The 8,115-nt window shown below is 37.9% G+C and overlaps 1 long non-coding RNA gene across 1 annotated transcript; it reads left to right on the top strand.

Moving 5' to 3' along the window:
• The first annotated feature begins 910 nt into the window (after positions 1 to 910).
• LOC116725321 (uncharacterized) lies at positions 911 to 7,814 on the top strand. The gene is made up of 4 exons (XR_004340380.1): positions 911 to 1,095; positions 3,178 to 3,390; positions 5,473 to 5,685; positions 7,765 to 7,814. It is a non-coding gene; the product is annotated as an uncharacterized LOC116725321 (long non-coding RNA).
• The last annotated feature ends 301 nt before the right edge of the window (positions 7,815 to 8,115 follow it).

The following is an 8,115-nucleotide window of genomic DNA, read 5'->3' as shown; positions in this document are numbered from 1 at the left end:
GACTCGTCAAAATGTAATTGAAGATATCTCGAATTATTATTCTTACTAGTCAGAATGTAAATGCAGATATCTTAAGTTACCGCTCCAGATAGTCAAAATGTAGTTTTGTCTAGTCAAAATGCATTTTTAGATATCTAGAACGTAATTACGGATAGTCAGAAGAAACCGAATTTATGTTAAAACGGCTTGCCATATAGCATCGGCTTATTCTGTGGGTGTAAAATTAATCTACGTAGCAATAATATCACTCAAGAAAAGAAAAGGGTACAGTGCAATAAAACTACTCCAAGTACCTTCCCCCCCCCCAAAAAAAGCTACTCGAATGTAACAAGTACTTCCCAGTTTTGAACATAAACAACACCAGTAGCCTACAGGCTGCTTGTTAACAAGCTTAAGGTGCTGTGTTGGTATTAGCTTGTCATCTCTTAGCTAACATTACCTGCATCCAACAGCATTACTCAACTTAGTCGGTTAGTTTGAGGGGAAAACCGTGCAAAGGTCTTTGCATTTTGCTGGTTTGCTGCCATGATTCTAACACACGTGTGCAGCTCTGCACAGCAGCAGCAGGTCGCCTTTGCACAGGTGTAGAGCCAGGGCGAGCATCTTGACGATCATGTTACGTTTAAAGGCGGCTTGGAAAAGCAGGTTACGACGTGTTAACAATGGATTAAACAGTTTTAATTGCTGAATAAAGTGACAGAAGCTACAGTTATGGGAAGTGCGGAAGCCCTTATTGTATCAAATCAATATAGGAATAACAGAGAGTTAGCCACTTTAAAGTGAAAACAACAAATGGCTTCCAGTTCGGGGGAGGGGGAGGCAGCACACAGCTGATTCTGCCGCTGGGCCTGGTTAGTGAAGTAATTTTTTGTGTCCAAACAGAGCAGCACACAAGGAGAGACCCGACCATGGCCTCTCAGCGGCGGTTTGTTTGGTTGCTGGCGTCCCTGAAACATCTGAGGAGATAAAATGGCAGCTGGAGCTGCCAGCTGATCGATTATGGACATCGAGGCCTACTTGACCTACGAGGAGGCTGCAGTGACGGCAAGTAGGCCGCTGGAGTGCCATGTTTGAAATTGCTGCGTTGGTTATTCGGTAAGTTATATTTCGGAAACCTTACTTTTAGTTTTTGTCTTTTTCCATCGACGACAGGCTCGGCTCCAGACGAGTTTAACAGGGGGGCTAACCTACGGCAAGCCGTTTTAAAATAAATTCGGTTTTGCTGCCCTTACATTCCAGATATCTCAAATTGTTTTATGACTAGACGTTTTAGCGATTTAAGATATCTCTAATTATATTTTGACTTAATAAAATACCTATTTGATATATCTCTAATTACATTCTGACTAGTCGAAATGACGTCAGATTTATCATAGAGTTGTATGGAGACTTCAATTCAAGATATCTACAATGAATTACTGACTATCTGAAATGCACACTTCAGATATCTACAATCAAATTATGACTAATCATAAAGTAAATTCGAGATATCTCGAATTTAGTTTTGATTAGTCATAATTCTAATTAAAGATATCTCGAATGACAACAACATTCGAGATATCTTACATTTATTTTGAATAGGAAATCTGTAGTTTTGACTAGTGAAAACTAAATTATAGATATCTTAAAAGCAAATAATTACTAGACAAAACTAAATTTAAGATATCTTGAATTGTAATTTTGACTAGTCAAAATTCTTTTTAAGATATCTCTGAATGATTTGGAGATATCTTGAATTACACAGCTTTTCTATTTAAGATATCTTAAATTAACATTCTGACTAGTCAGAATGACATTAACTGATATCTTGAATATGTATTATGTGTAGTCAAAACGACCCTGACTTACGCGGCAATTTGAAAGTTCAATAAAGCAATGACAAATAGAAGAAAAAAAAAATAGAAAAAACATTTCATATGTTGAAAATGCTTTGACAATAGCAATTTTAGCTTTTCAAAGCAGTTTTTAAGTGCATTCGGTTTGTCGGAAACGAATAAACAGGAAATTCTTTGCAGATTTGAGAAGCAGTCTTATAGTTGATGAAGTTTTGAGTTCTCTGCATATCCAACATGGCCGAGCTCTTTCTATGTTGTGGCATTTATCGACAATTTTGTGCGGGAAACATAAAATTCTGCAGGCAACTGTTTGGACAGCACAAAGCGGCTTTCACGCAATTCTTAATTCAGATATCTAAAATTGTTATTTTGACTTGTCATAATTAAGTTAAAGATATCTTAAATTGTAATTAATGACGGAACCAGTGTCGTAATTTGAGATATCTTGAAAGGAATTTTGACTCGTCAAAATGTAATTGAAGATATCTCGAATTATTATTCTTACTAGTCAGAATGTAAATGCAGATATCTTAAGTTACCGCTCCAGATAGTCAAAATGTAGTTTTGTCTAGTCAAAATGCATTTTTAGATATCTAGAACGTAATTACGGATAGTCAGAAGAAACCGAATTTATGTTAATACGGCTTGCCATATAGCATCGGCTTATTCTGTGGGTGTAAAATTAATCTACGTAGCAATAATATCACTCAAGTAAAAGAAAAGGGTACAGTGCAATAAAACTACTCCAAGTACCTTCCCCCCCCCCCAAAAAAGCTACTCGAATGTAACAAGTACTTCCCAGTTTTGAACAAAAACAACACCAGTAGCCTACAGGCTGCTTGTTAACAAGCTTAAGGTGCTGTGTTGGTATTAGCTTGTCATCTCTTAGCTAACATTACCTGCATCCAACAGCATTACTCAACTTAGTCGGTTAGTTTGAGGGGAAAACCGTGCAAAGGTCTTTGCATTTTGCTGGTTTGCTGCCATGATTCTAACACACGTGTGCAGCTCTGCACAGCAGCAGCAGGTCTCCTTTGCACAGGTGTAGAGCCAGGGCGAGCATCTTGACGATCATGTTACGTTTAAAGGCGGCTTGGAAAAGCAGGTTACGACGTGTTAACAATGGATTAAACAGTTTTAATTGCTGAATAAAGTGACAGAAGCTACAGTTATGGGAAGTGCGGAAGCCCTTATTGTATCAAATCAATATAGGAATAACAGAGAGTTAGCCACTTTAAAGTGAAAACAACAAATGGCTTCCAGTTCGGGGGAGGGGGAGGCGGCACACAGCTGATTCTGCCGCTGGGCCTGGTTAGTGAAGTAATTTTTTGTGTCCAAACAGAGCAGCACACAAGGAGAGACCCGACCATGGCCTCTCAGCGGCGGTTTGTTTGGTTGCTGGCGTCCCCGAAACATCTGAGGAGATAAAATGGCAGCTGGAGCTGCCAGCTGATCGATTATGGACATCGAGGCCTACTTGACCTACGAGGAGGCTGCAGTGACGGCAAGTAGGCCGCTGGAGTGCCATGTTTGAAATTGCTGCGTTGGTTATTCGGTAAGTTATATTTCGGAAACCTTACTTTTAGTTTTTGTCTTTTTCCATCGACGACAGGCTCGGCTCCAGACGAGTTTAACAGGGGGGCTAACCTACGGCAAGCCGTTTTAAAATAAATTCGGTTTTGCCGCCCTTACATTCCAGATATCTCAAATTGTTTTATGACTAGACGTTTTAGCGATTTAAGATATCTCTAATTATATTTTGACTTGATAAAATACCTATTTGATATATCTCTAATTACATTCTGACTAGTCGAAATGACGTCAGATTTATCATAGAGTTGTATGGAGACTTCAATTCAAGATATCTACAATGAATTACTGACTATCTGAAATGCACACTTCAGATATCTACAATCAAATTATGACTAATCATAAAGTAAATTCGAGATATCTCGAATTTAGTTTTGATTAGTCATAATTCTAATTAAAGATATCTCGAATGACAACAACATTCGAGATATCTTACATTTATTTTGAATAGGAAATCTGTAGTTTTGACTAGTGAAAACTAAATTATAGATATCTTAAAAGCAAATAATTACTAGACAAAACTAAATTTAAGATATCTTGAATTGTAATTTTGACTAGTCAAAATTCTTTTTAAGATATCTCTGAATGATTTGGAGATATCTTGAATTACACAGCTTTTCTATTTAAGATATCTTAAATTAACATTCTGACTAGTCAGAATGACATTAACTGATATCTTGAATATGTATTATGTGTAGTCAAAACGACCCTGACTTACGTGGCAATTTGAAAGTTTAATAAAGCAATGACAAATAGAAGAAAAAAAAAATAGAAAAAACATTTCATATGTTGAAAATGCTTTGACAATAGCAATTTTAGCTTTTCAAAGCAGTTTTTAAGTGCATTCGGTTTGTCGGAAACGAATAAACAGGAAATTCTTTGCAGATTTGAGAAGCAGTCTTATAGTTGATGAAGTTTTGAGTTCTCTGCATATCCAACATGGCCGAGCTCTTTCTATGTTGTGGCATTTATCGACAATTTTGTGCAGGAAACATTAAATTCTGCAGGCAACTGTTTGGAGAGCACAAAGGGGCTTCCACGCAATTCTTAATTCAGATATCTAAAATTGTAATTTTGACTAGTCATAATTAAGTTAAAGATATCTTAAATTGTTATTAATGACGGAACCAGTGTCGTAATTTGAGATATCTTGAAAGGAATTTTGACTCGTCAAAATGTAATTGAAGATATCTCGAATTATTATTCTTACTAGTCAGAATGTAAATGCAGATATCTTAAGTTACCGCTCCAGATAGTCAAAATGTAGTTTTGTCTAGTCAAAATGCATTTTTAGATATCTAGAACGTAATTACGGATAGTCAGAAGAAACCGAATTTATGTTAATACGGCTTGCCATATAGCATCGGCTTATTCTGTGGGTGTAAAATTAATCTACGTAGCAATAATATCACTCAAGTAAAAGAAAAGGGTACAGTGCAATAAAACTACTCCAAGTACCTTCCCCCCCCCCCAAAAAAGCTACTCGAATGTAACAAGTACTTCCCAGTTTTGAACAAAAACAACACCAGTAGCCTACAGGCTGCTTGTTAACAAGCTTAAGGTGCTGTGTTGGTATTAGCTTGTCATCTCTTAGCTAACATTACCTGCATCCAACAGCATTACTCAAGTTAGTCGGTTAGTTTGAGGGGAAAACCGTGCAAAGGTCTTTGCATTTTGCTGGTTTGCTGCCATGATTCTAACACACGTGTGCAGCTCTGCACAGCAGCAGCAGGTCTCCTTTGCACAGGTGTAGAGCCAGGGCGAGCATCTTGACGATCATGTTACGTTTAAAGGCGGCTTGGAAAAGCAGGTTACGACGTGTTAACAATGGATTAAACAGTTTTAATTGCTGAATAAAGTGACAGAAGCTACAGTTATGGGAAGTGCGGAAGCCCTTATTGTATCAAATCAATATAGGAATAACAGAGAGTTAGCCACTTTAAAGTGAAAACAACAAATGGCTTCCAGTTCGGGGGAGGGGGAGGCGGCACACAGCTGATTCTGCCGCTGGGCCTGGTTAGTGAAGTAATTTTTTGTGTCCAAACAGAGCAGCACACAAGGAGAGACCCGACCATGGCCTCTCAGCGGCGGTTTGTTTGGTTGCTGGCGTCCCCGAAACATCTGAGGAGATAAAATGGCAGCTGGAGCTGCCAGCTGATCGATTATGGACATCGAGGCCTACTTGACCTACGAGGAGGCTGCAGTGACGGCAAGTAGGCCGCTGGAGTGCCATGTTTGAAATTGCTGCGTTGGTTATTCGGTAAGTTATATTTCGGAAACCTTACTTTTAGTTTTTGTCTTTTTCCATCGACGACAGGCTCGGCTCCAGACGAGTTTAACAGGGGGGCTAACCTACGGCAAGCCGTTTTAAAATAAATTCGGTTTTGCCGCCCTTACATTCCAGATATCTCAAATTGTTTTATGACTAGACGTTTTAGCGATTTAAGATATCTCTAATTATATTTTGACTTGATAAAATACCTATTTGATATATCTCTAATTACATTCTGACTAGTCGAAATGACGTCAGATTTATCATAGAGTTGTATGGAGACTTCAATTCAAGATATCTACAATGAATTACTGACTATCTGAAATGCACACTTCAGATATCTACAATCAAATTATGACTAATCATAAAGTAAATTCGAGATATCTCGAATTTAGTTTTGATTAGTCATAATTCTAATTAAAGATATCTCGAATGACAACAACATTCGAGATATCTTACATTTATTTTGAATAGGAAATCTGTAGTTTTGACTAGTGAAAACTAAATTATAGATATCTTAAAAGCAAATAATTACTAGACAAAACTAAATTTAAGATATCTTGAATTGTAATTTTGACTAGTCAAAATTCTTTTTAAGATATCTCTGAATGATTTGGAGATATCTTGAATTACACAGCTTTTCTATTTAAGATATCTTAAATTAACATTCTGACTAGTCAGAATGACATTAACTGATATCTTGAATATGTATTATGTGTAGTCAAAACGACCCTGACTTACGCGGCAATTTGAAAGTTCAATAAAGCAATGACAAATAGAAGAAAAAAAAAATAGAAAAAACATTTCATATGTTGAAAATGCTTTGACAATAGCAATTTTAGCTTTTCAAAGCAGTTTTTAAGTGCATTCGGTTTGTCGGAAACGAATAAACAGGAAATTCTTTGCAGATTTGAGAAGCAGTCTTATAGTTGATGAAGTTTTGAGTTCTCTGCATATCCAACATGGCCGAGCTCTTTCTATGTTGTGGCATTTATCGACAATTTTGTGCGGGAAACATAAAATTCTGCAGGCAACTGTTTGGACAGCACAAAGCGGCTTTCACGCAATTCTTAATTCAGATATCTAAAATTGTTATTTTGACTTGTCATAATTAAGTTAAAGATATCTTAAATTGTAATTAATGACGGAACCAGTGTCGTAATTTGAGATATCTTGAAAGGAATTTTGACTCGTCAAAATGTAATTGAAGATATCTCGAATTATTATTCTTACTAGTCAGAATGTAAATGCAGATATCTTAAGTTACCGCTCCAGATAGTCAAAATGTAGTTTTGTCTAGTCAAAATGCATTTTTAGATATCTAGAACGTAATTACGGATAGTCAGAAGAAACCGAATTTATGTTAATACGGCTTGCCATATAGCATCGGCTTATTCTGTGGGTGTAAAATTAATCTACGTAGCAATAATATCACTCAAGTAAAAGAAAAGGGTACAGTGCAATAAAACTACTCCAAGTACCTTCCCCCCCCCCCAAAAAAGCTACTCGAATGTAACAAGTACTTCCCAGTTTTGAACAAAAACACCAGTAGCCTACAGGCTGCTTGTTAACAAGCTTAAGGTGCTGTGTTGGTATTAGCTTGTCATCTCTTAGCTAACATTACCTGCATCCAACAGCATTACTCAAGTTAGTCGGTTAGTTTGAGGGGAAAACCGTGCAAAGGTCTTTGCATTTTGCTGGTTTGCTGCCATGATTCTAACACACGTGTGCAGCTCTGCACAGCAGCAGCTGGTCTCCTTTGCACAGGTGTAGAGCCAGGGCGAGCATCTTGACGATCATGTTACGTTTAAAGGCGGCTTGGAAAAGCAGGTTACGACGTGTTAACAATGGATTAAACAGTTTTAATTGCTGAATAAAGTGACAGAAGCTACAGTTATGGGAAGTGCGGAAGCCCTTATTGTATCAAATCAATATAGGAATAACAGAGAGTTAGCCACTTTAAAGTGAAAACAACAAATGGCTTCCAGTTCGGGGGAGGGGGAGGCGGCACACAGCTGATTCTGCCGCTGGGCCTGGTTAGTGAAGTAATTTTTTGTGTCCAAACAGAGCAGCACACAAGGAGAGACCCGACCATGGCCTCTCAGCGGCGGTTTGTTTGGTTGCTGGCGTCCCTGAAACATCTGAGGAGATAAAATGGCAGCTGGAGCTGCCAGCTGATCGATTATGGACGTACTACAATCAAGCTGAGGATCGCCAGCAGTTGATCGATTATGGATGTACTACAATCAAGCTGACGATTCCCTTCAATCAAGCTGAGGATTCCCTCCTATCAAGCTGAGGATTCCCTTCAATCAAGCTGAGGATTCCCTCCTATCAAGCTGAGGATTCCCTTCAATCAAGCTGAGGATTCCCTTCAATCAAGCTGAGGATTCCCTTCAATCAAGCTGAGGATTCCCT

Source organism: Xiphophorus hellerii, chromosome 9, assembly GCF_003331165.1.
Source record: "Xiphophorus hellerii strain 12219 chromosome 9, Xiphophorus_hellerii-4.1, whole genome shotgun sequence".
NCBI lineage: Eukaryota > Metazoa > Chordata > Actinopteri > Cyprinodontiformes > Poeciliidae > Xiphophorus > Xiphophorus hellerii.
Note: the sequence above shows the minus strand (reverse complement) of the source record. Positions and strands in the feature narration are given on the sequence as shown.